Source organism: Ursus maritimus, unplaced genomic scaffold, assembly GCF_017311325.1.
Source record: "Ursus maritimus isolate PB19 unplaced genomic scaffold, ASM1731132v1 scaffold_18, whole genome shotgun sequence".
NCBI lineage: Eukaryota > Metazoa > Chordata > Mammalia > Carnivora > Ursidae > Ursus > Ursus maritimus.
The window spans coordinates 139751-154229 of record NW_024424230.1 but is presented as its reverse complement, the minus strand read 5'-3'; positions in this window follow the sequence as shown (position 1 = coordinate 154229).

The window sequence follows — 14479 nt, the reverse complement described above, 5'->3', positions numbered from 1 at the left end:
TTATCAGGAAAAGGCTGTTACTGATAAAAAAAAACCTTTTGCTGTCTGGCCTCCTCGGTGTTGGGTATACGTTATCCTTTCCTCAAATTCAGGCTAGTTTAATTTCCCTTGCAAAAAGTCCGTGTGGTTCTTGTTCTTTATAAAGTTTTGAGGGAAGACTCTGGAAATGCTGTAGTTGGTACTTCACCGATCTTCTCTTACTTTCAGAGGCAGCAGCCGAGAGCGGGGCTGCCAGTGGGTGAGTGCTCGCCGAGGCAGCCAGCAAATTCTCAGGCGCTGGCGGCCGGGAGGGCAGCCACCCACCTGCTCTTACACCCGCATCTGACAGCCCCTTTCATGTGGCGATTACTGTGTGGGTCCAGATTTCTTGGTAGTTCACGAAACAAAGCAACACATAACTCTTAAGAAAAAGAAGAAAAACTGGCCCCAAACTCCAAGCTTGTTTTTACTTTAGTTTTTAAGCAGTGTTTCTAGACGTTTGTCAGCCGTTTACTCTTGCTAAGAAATGGGCTGAACACTAACGCAGTAGTACTCATGATAGCGTCACTGTTGTGCTCCGCTCCAGGGCGCTCTGCACCCAGCGGTTGGTCTTCACAGCACCTCTGCATCTTACACACAGGGAAGGGGATGCCTACGGCGCGGGGGAGGGGGTACGCGTTGCCCAAGGGAGGGAGCTAGGGAGGTGGAAGGGCAGCCGTGGTCCTTGGGAGGAGAGCCTTATGCTCTCGATGGGTAAGGTATGTTGCTCTTATTTTATCTGCATTTCACAGATGGAGAAATGGGGTCAGAGGTGGAGTGACCGGCTGTCCCAGGTTGCTCTGGACTTCCCGTCCAGGCAAGTAGGGCCACGTTGGTCACCCCACTCAAGGCCAGTTTACTCCCCAAGGTGACCTGTCCCTTAACAATGACGCAGTACTGCCTCTAATACTACACCTGCTATCTCCAGCCAGACCTGGCTTTTTATGTATCGAGATAGAAGGGCACCCTGATGAAGTAGAAAGACCTTATAAAATTGACTGAAATCAGACTGAAAATGGGTTCTGCTGTCCACCATGTTGTCATACTGGAAACCAACACTGATAGCGGTCCTTCATTCAGATGATCTACGGACAGACACGTTTTGAGATGGTAGCTTAGGGGAGCTTTTCATAGCCTGTAAAGAAGGTGCTCCCCTGACACTTTTCTTCGCCCCTTCAAAATCATGAGCTTTCTGTTTATTTTTAAATAAAAAAATACACGAAGTCCTTTTCAGAAGGGAAGCTTTTCCAATAAAAATTTAAAATTTTATTAAAATTTAAGTTATAAACCAACCTTCAGCAACCGTATAGGCATATTTACTACAAACAAAAGATTGTGTGGTCTTCATTCAAATATAAATTCAGAATTAGTTGTCATGAATGAATATATTTTTTCATCTCCTTTAATTTCATTTCATTTTCATTTCAAGAAATTGGTTTCTTACAAGTTATAATCCATGATCTGGAAAGTTGAATATAATGTTAAATAACTTACCATTTACCTACAAGTAAGCTAGAGAAAATTGAATAACTAATAGTAATGAATAATAAGGTTTTAATGGTTCAGTTTTTCTTAAGACCACTTTTCTGTATAGATAAGTAGATCTGTCCCGAAAGATAATATTGTTAGTTGAACTATAAAATCCATAAAAGAGTTTTGCCAGAGTTTACAGATAAGCTGCCTCATTTTGCTTCCCCAACCCCCTACAAAGCAGCTTTCAAAATTGGAAGGTTGAAGACATGGAAAATCCTACACTGTCTATGCAATAATGATACAGAGGAAAACAGCGGAAAATAAGCAGAAAAGCCCACACTCCCAGCACCACACATGCGTGTTAACGTGGTCACAAAGACCGTATCCCATGAATGTGGGAGAGAGCTTCCGTACAGATTTAGTTTAAGGTCTTCTTGTTACAAGGAAAGTGTCTTTGGTCCTAAGAAGGACAGGAGACATCTACAGTTGGCTGTTTTGTGGAAGAGGACTTCTGAAAACAGTGGGAAATTCAGAAGAGATCACTTAAAGGGAATTACATACTTTGCAGGGAAGGTAATTTTTGGTTATTTTTAAAAACTAACTTTGACTAGGGGCACCTGGGTGGCTCAGTTGGTTGGGGGCCTTCAGCTCAGGTCTTGATCCCGGGTGCTGGGATCGAGTCCCGCATCCAGCTCCCTGCTCAGTGGGAAGCCTGCTTCTCCCTCTGCACCCCGCCATCGTGTTCTCACACACTCTGTGTGCACTCTCTCAAATAAATAAAAAAACTAACTTTGTCTAGATTTCATATGTGCTTTTAAATAAATGGAGTGGAAATGTGTATCAGTAAGGTAACAATGCACGTGGAGGCAAGTAATGGATGCAGGAGTTTCTGACCTGCGGGACGGGCCCTGTGATGGAGGAGCCCCGCTCAGCCCCTGCGTGGGACTTGTCGCCCCACTGTGGTCACATGACTCCACGTTACATCCACAAAGGCCTTTCAGCTACATTCAGTTCCAAGGTGCTCTTGTAGCTACTTAGAAAATCATGAAGGAACTTTGGCGCCTGGGCGGCTCAGTGGGGTAAGCGTCTGCCTTTGGCTCCGGTCATGATCCTGGCCTCGAGTGGGGCTCCCTGCTCAGCGGGGAGTCTGCTTCTCCCTCTGCTGTTCCCCCTGCTTGTGCGCTCACTCTCTCTCTCTGTCAAATAAATACAATCTTTAAAAAGGAAAGAAAATCAAGAACTTCGTATGAACTGGACGCAGCTCCTACAGTGGCTCAAGGGGCCCGTTTCCTGGTCACAGTCTAGTTCACTGTTGACCTCGTTTTTGTTTGCACATGATGGTAGGGACAGTTTTCACCCCATAAGGTCCTGACGTGGAGGTAAGCAGTAAGCACAAGACACGTCAACACCCGCTCCTGCAGTTTCCCAGCCATGTGCTGTCTGGCTGTTGACATGGTCAGTTTTTGGTGTCTGGACAACATTCTGTGCTGACGGATTTGATGACTAGAGATAAAGTTGGAGGTACTAAGAATAGACTCACTGCTACTGAAATATTAGATGTATTGATTCAGTATTTTAAAAACTAAAATGAAAAACTTGGTAAATTCAGCATGAGACCTATTCAGTAATAAAAGTTTAATGATCTTGGGACATTACCATGTTTATAAATTCTAATCTTTTTGAGTCCCACTTAGAAATAAATCCTTAAATATACGTTTAGAACTGCACACTGTTGTCCAAATGAAACATAATCTTTCCAGGATCAAAATACTATAATGTCTGAGGGACTTAGTGTAGTTTAAGCAATATCCCCTATCTAATTTCTCAATGTTTAAGAAGTTCTGAAAATGAACTGTTTAACCTTACTGTATGTGAGAACGGATGCTGAATTCTTGTCTCATATGCTGGTCTTTCCATTTACAAAATGGATGGGGCAGAGGTTCCTTTTGTGTTTCATAAGAAATGGTCTCAGTCTAATGATACATTTTATTTTCCATGCACTGGAAATAGAGAATGGGTCTTTGTCACTTCCTAAACAGTGAATTAGCAAGCTGCTTCCTTGCACTGAGCTGCATAAGGATAAATTAGTTGGTGTCTGTAACTTGCTTTTCCACAGGGTTGCCCGTGGCTGCACAAAAAGACTAGACACGGGGCACCTGGGGGGCTCAGTCCATTGCGTGTCCAACTCTTGATTTCAGCTCAGATCATGATCTCGGTGTCGTGGGATTGAGCCCCAGATCCGGCTCTGTGTTCAGTGCACAGTCTGCTTGAGATTCTCCCCCCCCCGATCCTCCCCCTGCTTGTGTGTGCTCGCTCGCTCTCCCAAATAAGTAAAATCTTTAAGAAAAATACACAGTTTCTTTTATATATGAGACTAGACAGGCAGATTTAAAGAGTCTGGAACATGGTATATTCTCCATAACCATAAGTCTGTTTTTAAAGTAGGCTCCATGCCCAACATGGGGCTTAAATTCACGACCCCAAGATCAAGAGTCACATGCTCTCCCCTTGAATCAGCCAGGTGACCCCCTAACAGTCTTTTTGCTTTCTAACATAAAGTCTACCTCAATCCAGGTTATTGGGTTGCATTGCATAAATCAAACTACTTGGATTAGTGTGAGAATCGAGAGATTTCTTTCCTTACACCTCCCTGCACACCCTCACTAATCAGTGGAGGAAGAGAGGGTCAGAATGATTACTTTAGAATTTAATATTTAGCGGTGCCTGGGCAGCTCAGTTGGTTACGTGTCTGACTCAGGGTCACGAGATCAAGCCCTGAGTCGGGCTCCACGCTCAGCTCAGAGTCTGTCCCTCTCCCTCTGCTCCTCCCTCCCACCTCCACTTTGTCTCTCAAATAAATAAATAAAATATGTTTTAAAAAATAAAATTTAATATTTATTAAAAAAAATTAAGCTGCTACCCTTAATTTGGTAATGTTATATCCTTCCAATGGTGTTTTCTCATTAAAACTCTGGCCATCCCTTCAGATTATCAGCAACATTACCATATTTTATAAATATTTCACTATAGGCGTAATATCACATCTCTTTCTTCCTAAAGAAATGAAGTCTCTGGACCAAATTTCCCTGAGTCTATGCTGTGTACATGTGTTTGCATCTCAGAGCTTATGTTGACTTAGGTGACGTGTCTGGTAGGAGAAAGATGGCAGCTTGAGACCCAATAAAATGAGGGAGTGTTTCAGCTGTTGAACACGTTCCTCATGGATTTCCCAGTGAATCTTTCAGAAGATATGACACACCTCCACTTTTTCTGTATCTGCCTCATTTCGCTGTTGGGTAAGGGTGAGGTACACTCGTTTACAAGACGTGCAGAATGCAAAATCTGAAAGGGTGAGGCCAGACAGAGTAAGTTACTCTGACTACATAATCTTGGATGAATGTAGTCTTCATTACTGTATTACGTATTATAGGGTTCTAAAATTTGTGAACATCAGTCATTAATGTTGGACCAAAAGAGTTCTAGTGACTCAACCCATCCCTTGGAGCCCCCTCGAGATTCAAATTCTGACATTTGATTCCTTGCCAGGTGCTAATAGCCTGAAATGAAAAGAAGGTAAATAGATCAAATAGCTTTTTAAAAAATCTTGTCTTGCAAATTTAGTTGGGATGTGAATATTTAGATAGCTTAGTTAAATTCCATATAGCTTGTTATTTAAATATGTGACTAGTCTTAGTGCTTAAGTCACAGCAATGTTTGAGATACAACCCAAAGACACTGTATCTGACATACCCACCAACTCATCACCTCTGTTTGGAAGAGCTTCCAGACTTCTGTCTAAAGCTTTGGTCTCTAATAAACATTACTTTAGGATTAACTAAATTTGTGCATTTAATTTATGCATAGAATTGTTAAAAAGCTTGTAATGACTGTAAAAAGAATAGCATTGGTTATTAGCTTGATAATTTGAAGAGCAAAACTTTGAACATGGAATGCTATGTGTTTAAGTTGATAGAAGTTGCTTAATAGAGGTGGCCACTGGTTCAATTTGGTTAACTTCTTTTTTCTTGTTCCTCTGTTACTGCCATTTGTAAGACCTGACAGGAACCATGGAGCCCGGGCTGGGGTGCTTTCCAACACGTGTTCATTTTAAAGCATACGTGTTGAGAGCATCTTTATCCTACGCAGAGTGCCATGCTCTGTGCGTGGGGGGTACGTAGCAGTGACTCGTGCGGCTGCAGACAGGCACATACAACCATCCCAGTCTCTCGCCCTGCGGCCATCCCTTCATTCCTGACAACTTCTGTAATGATGGCAGAGTGAGCAGGTGAGTGCCCAGGTAGACACACCTCCCCGTGCACCTGCATCATAACCTGAGCTAGAATTGAACACCTGTCCCCCTGCTGACTGGGTGGGAAACCCATCTTCCTAAGCTTATCTTTCTGGGTGGGAGGGAGAGCATTCACACTACACGCACTGTATAAATTGGTGAGTTTTTGAGAATTCCAATGAGAAATAGGTGTGATATTTTTGGGTGTTTCCACAGAATATGGTTCCTGAGAGGATATATTTTGCATTTGTATAGTACCTGCAGTTTGTGCCCATCTGAGTCTCTTGTCAGTCCTGTGCAAGTGGCACATTAAGCTTTTCTCTTCATAAATGAGCAAACTGGCCCCGAGCATTGTGACTTTTCTTAGGTTCTACGGGACAGTGATGGTAGAGCCAGATCTAAATGGGAGCTATTGACTTATTTCCTAGCATAAGCTAGTCGTAATGAAGACAGTCTTTTACTTATTTAGAGAGCAGGAGAGAGAGAATCTTAAGCAGGCTCCACGCCCAGCAAGCCCTACTGGGGGCTCCATCTCCCGACCCTGAGATCATGACCTGAGCTGAAATCAAGCGTTTTGACGTTTAACCGACCGAGCCACCCAGGTGCCCCAAGACAGGTCTTCAAAAAAACAATGTTGTAACTATGTGATAACCACTGACCTCAATGAGGAGGAATGGGTAGGCAGCTGAAGGCACCCGAGTGTGCTGCAGGAGCTCACCTGTCCGCCAGCTGGAGAGGGGGCGAGGGAGGGCTGAGATGGCACCTGGAGCGGGCGTAAAATGAGCCTGCTGCTTTAAATCGATATGATTTCGGGGGAGGAAGAAAACAAGGCAAGTGAGTCAACCTGTGTTTGGCTTTCATACTCTCTCACAGTGTTTGCAACGTGGGGAGGGGGTAGAAAACACTACAGAAGAGAATTAAAGTCACAGAAAGATAAGGAGAAAGAGACCCTTTCCAAGCCGGGCAGTCAGATGAATCACAAGTTGCGGAAAGCTGTTGCAAATGTGACCGCAGAGTCGTACTGCAGTCCCGACGTGAGCAACGTTCCCCTGTCCACGAAGCGTGGATTCTGTCCTGCGGACAGCTCAGGTCCTCCGAGGAGGGTCTGCTGCTTACAGAAGTGTGCAAAAGTCAGGACTCCGTCGTGCCTGAGGACGCGAGCAACCGCCGGCTTTCAGGTTCGGAGCAAGCGCACCTGCGCGGCCCCACCCGCACCCTTGGACCACCAGCCCCTCCCCTTCCGTGGCGGAGGGAGGGCGCGCGGCGGCCCCTTTCCTGCAGCGCGGCGGCCGCTCCCCCAAGGTAGGTGCTGGCGTGCACTTGGGAACCAGCTAGGCTGTGCCGAGTGGTGCCAAACTCCTTGCTCTTTACAGCCTTAGAAGAGAAGTGGTGCAAAGGTTCTGTCTGCTGGAAGGGGGCGGTGTGTTCGCTCGGTGCGCCTCCTCTGGGAACTGAAGTTCGCCTCCGATTATTCAAGTTCTTGCTGGCCCCCCTGACCTCACTGCCCTCCCCTTTCCCATTGGAAACATTCCAAACTTGCTCAATCAGCTAATCATTTTTTTGTCTCTTGCAACTGAGGACCAGCCTGATACATTGCCAAGGAATTAACGTAATTGGGGTAAAAAAGCTGTCGGGGTCCGTTCAAACAGACTCCACAATCATTTGTTCTTGGTCCTAAAGTGTTCTGAGGCCATAGGGAAACAGGACGGGTGTGTGCAAAGGAACGGCTGTCCATGGGCACCCTAAGCAGGTCAGAAAGTAGTCTCCACGGACACAGCTGTTGAGAATCCCCAAAGTGTATTTCTAGAGTGCTGGCAGCTGGAATTCGTACTCCCTTTGTGTTTTTTAAATTTCATTTCAAGTTTTTATTTAAATTCCAGTTGACATACAGTGTAACATTAGTTTCAGGAGTAGAATTTAGTGATCCATCACTTACGTATAACACGCGGTGCTCACCACAAGTGCCTCCTAAATGCCCATCACCCATTTAGCCCGTCCCCCTCACCCACCTCCTCTCCAGCAACCTTGGCTTGTTTCTATCATTAAGAGTCTTTTTATGGTTTGCCTCTCTTTTTCCCCTTTCCCCTAGGTTCATCTGTTTTGTTTCCTTATTTCCATATAAGTGAAATCGTATAGTATTTGTCTTTCTCTGACTGACCTATGTCCTATAGCACAATACCCTCTAGCTCCATCCACGTCATTGCAAATGGCAAGATTTCATTTTTGATGGCTGAGTAATATTCCATTGTATATACACCACATCTTCTTTATCCATTCATCAGTCGGTGGACAACTGGGCTCTTTCCACAGTTTGGCTATTATGGACATTGCTGCTATAAGCATTGGGGTGCAGGTGCCCCTTTGAATCTGCACTTTTGTATCCTTTGAGGTAAATACCTAATACTGCAGTTGCTGGATTGTAGCACAGCTCTATTTTTAACTTCCTGAGGAACCTCCATACTGTTTTCCAGGGTGGCTGCACCAGTTTGCATTCCCAACAACAGTGTAGGAGGGCTCCCCTTTCTCCACATCCTCGCCAATTTTCTTGTGTTGTTGATTTTAGCCAGTCTGACAGGTGTGAGGTGACATCTCATTGTGGTTTTGATTTGTATTTCCCTGATGATGACTGGTATGGAGCATCTTTTCATGTGTCTGTTGGCAATCTACATGTCTTCTTTGGAAAAGTGTCTATGTCTTCTCCCATTTCTTAACTGGATTATTTGTTTTTTTTGGGTGTTGAGTTTGATAAATTCTTTATAGATTTTGAATACTGACCCTTTATCAGATATGTCATTTGCAAATATCTTCTCCCATCCCGGAGGCTGCCTTTTAGTTTTGTTAACTGTTTCCTTTGCTGTGCAGAAGCTTTTATCTTGATGAAGTCCCAATGGTTCATTTTTGCCTTTGTGTCCCTTGCCTTGAGAGACATGTCTAGTAAGAAGTTGCTACGGCCAACATCAAGGAGGTTGCTGCCCGTGTTCTCCTCTAGGATTCTCATGGATTCCTGTCTCACATTAGGTCTTTCATCCATTTTGAATTAATTTTTGTGTATGGTGTAAGATAGTTCCATTCTTCTCCCTGTAGCTGTCCAGTTTTCCCAGTGCCACTTGTTGAAGAGACTGTCTGATTTCCATTGGATATTCTTTCCTGCTTTGTTGAGGATTAGTTGATCATATCGTTGTGGGTCCATTTTTGGGTTTTCTATTCTGTTCCATTGATGCAGTGTCTGTTTTGGTGCCAGTACCTTACTGTCTTGATGCTTCCAGTCTTGTAATACAGCCTGAGGTCCAGAACTGTGATGCCTCCAGCTTTGCTCTTCTTTTTCAGAGAATTGCTTTTCTGGTTCCATACAAATTTTAGGATTGCTTGTTCTAGCTCTGAAAAATGCTGGTGGTATTTTGATAGGGATTGCATTAACCGTGTAGATTGCTTTGGGTAGCGTAGACATTTTAGCAATTTTTGCTCTTCCAATCCATGAACATGGAATGGTTTTCCATTTCTTTGTGTGCTGTTCAATTTCTTCCATAAGTGTTTTGTAGCTTTCAGAGTACAGATCCTTTACCTCTTTGGTTAGGTTTATTCCTAGGTATCTTATTGTTTTTGGTGAAATTGCAAATAGGATCAATTCCTTGATTTCTCTTTCTGTTGCTTCATTATTAGTGTATGGAAATGCAACAGATTTCTGCACATTGATTTTATATCCTGCAACTTTGTTGAATTCATGCTTTAGTTCTAGCAACTTTTTGGTAGAGTCTTTTGGGTTTTCTACATAGAGTATTATGTCTGCAAAGAGTGAAAATTTGACAACTTCTTTGCCGATATGGATGCCTTTTATTTCTTTTTGTTGTCTGATTGCTGAGGCTAGGACTTCTAGTACTATGTTGAACAGCAGTGGTGACAGTGGACATCCCTGTCTTGTTCCTGACTGTAGAGGAAAAGCTCTCAGTTTTTCCCTATTGAGGATGATATTAGCTGTGGGTCTTTCGTAGATGGCCTTTATGATGTTGAGCTATGTTCCTTCTATCCCTACTTTGTTGAGGGTGTTTATCGTGACGAATACTGTACTTTGTCAAATGCCTTTTCCTCATCTATTGACGGTCATACAATTCTTTTATCCATGTGGTGTATCATGTTGATTGATTTGCGACTGTTGAACTACACTTGCAGCTCAGTAACAAATCCCACTTGATCGTGGTGAATGATTCTTTTAGTGCACTGTTGGATTCGATTTGTTACTATTTTGCTGAGAATTTTTGCATCCATGTTCATCAGGGATATTGGCCGATAGTTCTCTTTTTTAGTGGGGTCTTTGGTTTTAGAATCAAGGTAATGCTGGCCTTGTAGAATGAGTTTGGAAGTTTTCCTTCCATTTCTATTTTTTTTTTAGTACTTTGAGAAGAATAGGTATTAACTTTTTAAATGTCAGGTGGAATTCCCCTGGGAATCCAGCTGGCCCTGGAGTTTTGTTTTTTGGGAGACTTTTGATTACTGATTTAATATCTTTGCTGGCTTTCAGTCTGTTTATGCTTTCTATTTCTTCCTGTTTCATTTTTTTAATGAAAATGTTGCTAGCAATTTATCTATTTCATCCAGATTTACCAGTGTGCTGGCATGTAATTTTTCATAATAGTCCTTTATAATTGTATTTCTGTGGTGTTACTTGTGATCTCTCCTCTTTCACTCATGATTTCATCTATTTGGATTCTTTCTCTTTTTTTTTTTTTCATAAGTCTGGTTAGGGGCTTATCAATCTTATTAATTCTTTGAAAGAATCATCTCTTAGTTTTGTTAATCAGTTCTGGATTTTTTTGTTTATTCTGTATCATTTATTTCTGTTCTAATCTTTATTATATCCCTTCTTCTGCTGGCTTTAGGCTTTATTTGCTGTTCTTTTTCTAACTCCTTTAGTGTAAGGTTAGATTGTGTATTTGAGACTTTTCTTACTTCTTGAGGTAGGTCTCTATTGCTATATACTTCCTCCTTATGACTGCTTTTGCTGCATCCCAAAAGTTTTGGACCAACATGTTTTCATTTTCATTTGTTTCCTGTATTTTGAAAATTTCTTCTTTAATTTCCTGGTTGACCCATTCATTCTTTAATAGGATGTTCTTTAATCCATGTATTTGTGGTCTTTCCAAATTCTTCCTTGTAGTTGACTTCAAGTTTCATAATGTTGTGGTTTGAAAATATGCAAGGTATGATCTCAATGTGTTTGTACTTATTAAGGCTTGATTTGTGACCTAATATGTGATCTGTTCTGGAGAATGTCCCATGTGTACTTGAAAAGAATGTGTATTCTGCTGCTTTAGGATGGAATGTTATTAATATATTTGTTAAGACAATCTGGTCCAGTGTGTCATTCAAAGCCATTGTTTTCTTGTTGATTTTTCTGCTTAGATGATCTGTCCATTGCTGTATGTGAGGTGTTAAACTCCCCTACTATTACTGTATTATTATCAATGGGATTCTTTATGGTTTTTAAAAAATATTTTATTTATTTTAGAGCGAGCGAGGGGGGAGAGGGTCAAGCCGACTCCGTGCCAAGCATGGAGCCTGACACGGGGCTCGATCCCATGACCCCGAGATCATGACCTGAACCAAAACCAACAGTCAGACCCTTAACCGACTGAGCCACCCAGGCGCCCCTCTTTATGTTTATTATTAATTGATTTATATATTATGTATTTGGGTGTTCCCAAATTGGCATAAATATTTACAATGTTAGATCTTCTTGTTGGTTAGACCCCTTAATTATGATGTAATGCCCCTTCTTCATCTCTTGTTACAGTCTTTGTTTTAAAATCTAGTTTGTCTGGGGGCTCCTGGGTGGCTCAGTTGTTAAGCGTCTGCCTTCAGCTCAGGGTGTGATCTTGGTGTTCTGGGATTGGGCCCTGCATCAGGCTCCTCTGCTGGGAGCCTGCTTCTCCCTCTCCCACTCCCCCTGCTTGTGTTCCCTCTCTCGCTGGCTGTCTCTCTCTCTCTCTGTCAAATAAATAAATAAAAAATCTTAAAAAAAATAAAATCTAGTTTGTCTAAGTATTGCTTCTCTGGCTTTCTTTTGATTTTTGTTAATATGATAGATCCCCATCTCTTCACTTTTATTTTTTATTTTACCTTTATTTTTAAAGATATTATTTATTTGACAGAGGGAGAGCACAAACAGGGAGAGCAGCAGGCAAAGGGAGAGGGAGAAGCAGGGGCTTCTCAATGTGGGGCTCAACCTCAGGACCCTGGGATCATGACCCGAACCGAAGGCAGACACTTAAACAACTGAGCCACCGAGGCACCCCCATCCCTTCACTTTTAATCTGCAGGTGTCTTTAGGTCTAAAATGAGTCTCTTGTAGCCACATATAGATGCATCTTGTTTTTTTTTTAATCCATTCTGACACCCTGTGCTTTTGATTGGAACATTTAGTCCATTTACATTCAGAATGATTATTGATAGATACGAATATAGTGCCATTTTATGTCTTGTTTTGTTGTTGTTTCTGGAGATTTTCTCTGTTTCTTTCTAGTCTTTGTTGCTTTTGGTCTCTCCCTTCTACTCAAAGAGTCCCTTTTAATATTTTATGCAGGGCAGGCTTAGTGGTCACAAGTTCCTTTAGTTTTTGTCCAGGAAACTCTTTATCTCCCCTTCTATTCTGAAAGACAGCTGTGCTGGATAAAGTATTCTTAGCTGCAGATTTTTCCCATTCAGCACATTGAATATATCCTGCCACTTGCTTCTGGCCTGCCAAGTTTTTGTGGATAGGTCTGCTGCTAACCTTATTTGTCTTCCCTTCTAAGTTGAGGACTTCTTTTGTCTTGCTGCTATTAGGATATTTTCTTTATATTTTGCAAATTTAACTACAATATGTTTTGGTGTTGGCCTGCTTTTGTTGATTTGGAGTGGAGATCTCTGTGGCTCCTGGAGTTAGATGTCTGTTTCCTTCCCCATATTAGAAGTTTTCAGATATTACTTCCTCAAATAAACCTTCTGCCCCTTTTTCCCTCTCTTCTTCTTCTGGGACTCCTATGATAAAAACGCTGAATTCCCTGTCTACCTTTGTGATCCAATACTTTTCTTTCCCTCTTCTTTTCAGCTGTATTATTTTCTGTAATTTTATCTTCTGTATCACTTATTCATTCCTCTATTCTTCCATTCTTGTGGTCATTACATCCAGTCAGTTTTTCATCTCAGTTATAGCATTTTTTTGTTTCAGCCTGACTAGTTTTTAGGTCTTTTTCTTTGCAGTAAGGGACTCCTTGGTGTCTTCTATGCTTTTCTCAAGCACAGCTATTATCCTTATGATTATTGTTTTAAATTCTGGATCAGGCGTATTACTTATATCTTTTTTTTGTTAGAATCCTGGCTGTGACCTTTTCTTGTTCCTTCTTTTGGGATGAATTCCTCCATCTTGGCAGTTTGTCTAGGTCTCTGTCTTCTTCTCTGTGTTAGGAAGGCCTGTTATGTTTCCTGCTCCTGAGAGTAATGGCTTGATAAAGAAGAGGTCATATACTGTTCAGGGCCTGGTACTTCAGGAAGTGTGTCTGGTGTAAGCTGTGTGCACTCTGATGCTGTGTTTTGGCTGCTTGTCCCCTCAGGTGAGTCTTTTGCAGTTTTTCCTTGTCTGCAATAGGGGGTGTTTAGACCTTGGCTAGCACGTGGTGAGTTTTAACTAGGTGTGCTCTGGTCTGCTTGTTAAAAGAGACATAATGCTATTTCTACTAGAGCTGAAGCTTTGCAGAACTCTATGATCCGTACACATGGTGTGTGGGGTGTGGGGTGGTGGTGGTAGTGGTCGTGGTGGTGGTTGTGCTGGTTTTCTGGGGGAGGGGCCCACTACTCTGGTTCTCAGGCACACTTGCCCAGAAAAGCAGCACCAGTAGAACACGGGGAGGTGGGGCTTGGTGCAAGCGGTTTAGGCCTCTACTATTGTGCTGTGCTGCTTACTGAAGTTAGTTTATGCTGAGGTGTAGGGGAGAGAAATGGTGCCAGCCCCCTCCCTTCTCCTGTAGAGGGGAGTTCATGCCTGCCGCTATCTGGGAAGCCCTCTCAGAAGAGCAAACAGTCTCCCCTCATGTGTCCTAAGTATCTCTCAGATCCCTGCCTTTGCCCTATCTGTGTCTGGGCTGTCTGTCCACCTGGCAGTGCAGTATATCTGTGATGTATCTCAGGGAGGCCAGCTGAATTTTAAACTCCAAACTTTAGGGATAGGGCATGTTGGGGACCCATACTGGTCATCTGGGGGAGGGTCATGCTGTGCTGGGACTGATGCAGGTTTGTCCCAGGAGGGCAGTTGCACCAAAGCATAGGGGCATGGATTTTGGAGTAAAGTGCAGCAAAGAGCCAGTGTCCAGGTTTCCGCATCTATGCTGAGGGGCAGGGGAGGGTAGTGGCACCTGCTGGCTCTTTTGTCCCCAGAGAGGCAATGCCACCTCTCCTAGATGCACTCCAGGAAGGGGGAACCAGCTCTCCCTGTGCATCCTAGGGGGTCCTCAGATTGTGCCCTCCTCAACAGGTGCACTTCAGTGCCCTCAGGGCTCCACACCAGCCATTCCAAAGACCTCTAAAACTCTGGTCCTTGAGCCCCACTGGCTGTAAAAACTCATAAAAATCAGCCCCTCTCATTTTCCCAGTCAGTGGTTTTAGGGAAGTGTTTTCCTTATGTGATTCCCTGTGCAACCCTCCCTCCCTCTCTCTTTCTCTTTCTCCCTC